This window comes from Sinohyriopsis cumingii, chromosome 15, assembly GCF_028554795.1.
Source record: "Sinohyriopsis cumingii isolate HCF-2022 chromosome 15, ASM2855479v2, whole genome shotgun sequence".
NCBI classification, from domain to species: Eukaryota; Metazoa; Mollusca; class Bivalvia; order Unionida; family Unionidae; genus Sinohyriopsis; species Sinohyriopsis cumingii.
In genome coordinates, this window is record NC_142975.1 from 4,590,934 (window position 1) to 4,593,113 (window position 2,180).

The window sequence follows — 2,180 nt, forward strand, 5'->3', positions numbered from 1 at the left end:
TGTAATCAATATAGAAAGCGTCGTACCTCGGTGCATATCAGTCTTCCTACTGGTGACGTCACGATAAATCAGCCATTGGTGTTAGCACACTCAATTAGGTTTGACCTACTTCCAATTGGAGGGCGCCCATCAGGGCCCGAGGTCATAAACATAATAACGCGTAACAATATCTAGATTTCCAAACGAGTATATTTTGGAAAACATTTCCTCATGGGCAAGATCCATTGTTTCATCAATCGGAATAGGATTCACTATCACAATATTAAAGTAAGAACCTGATTCACCTAAATTACGCTGATTTGACGACGTCTATATGTCCTTTCTAAAGAAGGAGTTCTGTCTTCAACAGGAATCCAGAGAAAGTGTTCCGAACATTATACATGTGTTAGTAGTAGTAGTAGGAGTAGCAGTAGTAGTGTTAGTGGTAGTAGTAGTACTAGTATTAATGGTATTTGTATGAGTTAATGTTACACGAGGAATGGTTTTCTCTTTCCAATCACATACAATTCAACAAACTCCATGCCATCATGTAATGAAAGCATTTTGTGGTTTATTTTCTACAGAGAAAATTATAATGCATATTTGTCGCTTTCAGTTACCGATCCGTGAATAGAAAAGTTTTAACACATGATATGATCAGTGTTCTAACGATATTTTTCGAACATTGACTGGGGAGACCTGTATAATATTTAACTCCAAAATATTTGTTTGAAATTGTTTTCATTGACTGAATGGATGTATCGATATGTATTCATCAGCCCACAAGGACGGTTCATGGGTCAACTGTTATTTCTTGTTATACTCATGTATTGTCCTTGAGAGCCAGATTTATTATTCGACTGATTATTGGTGACCTTCGCTAGCACAGTTTCGCAAATTGCATCAATGTTGCATAGCCTCAATCAGAGTTGACAATCCTCCAATGTGACCATTGATTCAATACACATGAGGGCCAATCTCACAATCGCCTTTCTATAGAAAGACTTCTTACTTGTCCTATGTTCAGACCACATGATAGATGATTCTCTTTCAACTTTTCTTGGAATATGCTCGTTTGCATGGCAGTCCTTCAACACAGTTAACGTCTCCATCCGGAAAGCGCTAAAATGAAACGCAGCTAGTTCAGTCACAGTTCCTGCCTTTGAACATTTAGTAAATTAAAAAATATTTTTATGTAGCTTAAATTCCTCACCTACGAGTTGAAAATGAAAACTCACAGTGAATCGTGTTTGATAAGTCTTAATGTTTATAAAGTAGAAACGTACGCTCCCAATGGCATTATAACCTTCGCGATAATGATAATTTTGTACAATCATAAACACTAAATTTAAATAATATCACCCACCCCTCAACAGTGGGAGGCTATTTTCTTGTAACAACTAGTATTGCCATCCATTTAGAATTTATAGAGGTATCAGAATACCGATAAGATGAACTTACCTATAAGTTAATGTAGTTGACCATCATGGATGTTTAGAACACGTTTTATGACTAGTTATAGTGTTTTCTACCATGTTCTACATCTGCGCCTCGGGGTAAATCATTTGCTCTTTTGACATATGCTGGTGCGCATGCTTTCTGAAGAATGCTTTTAGTTTCTCCTGAAGATATAATCTCTCATGGAAAATGTATATAGCCTCGGTAGCGCAGCAGGTAGCGCGTCAGTCTCATAATCAATCGTAGAGAGCAATCTGAAGGTCGTGAGTTCGATCCTCACCCGGGGCAGATATTTTGTCTCCTTAGCTCGAATTATTACCTTTTATCCTTTGTGGTTATTCTATTTAATTCCACCAATTATACTCACATTAGAGTGAAAACGCCAAATGTATATATCAAATGTAACGACCAAGTTTGAAGGATGGTGTGCCTCAAACTGATGGGAAACTATCATTACCTATTCAAACAGATCCCACTTGAAAGCACAATGGACACTCTACACCGTTCCAGTGGCCTAATGTTTAGGGCGTCCGTTGTGGATGCGGGAGGTCATGGGTTTGATCCCCAGCCTAGTCCTATCAGAGACTTACAAAATTGATACTGACAACTGCCTCTCTAGGTGCTCAGCATTAAGAAGTTAGTGATAGAACTGGTTGGCCTGGTCTCAGGATAATGGGACTGGGTGGGACATCATGCTACGTGTCTGCGACATGATGCCCCAGTGCTAGGCATCACTATAAACT

At 38.7% G+C, this 2,180-nt stretch overlaps 1 non-coding gene across 1 annotated transcript; it reads left to right on the forward strand.

Annotated features, from left to right (window-relative positions):
* Positions 1–1,635: 1,635 nt before the first annotated feature.
* Positions 1,636–1,725, forward strand: Trnam-cau (transfer RNA methionine (anticodon CAU)). The gene is given in 2 exon segments: positions 1,636–1,672; positions 1,690–1,725. It is a non-coding gene; the product is annotated as a tRNA-Met (tRNA).
* The last annotated feature ends 455 nt before the right edge of the window (positions 1,726–2,180 follow it).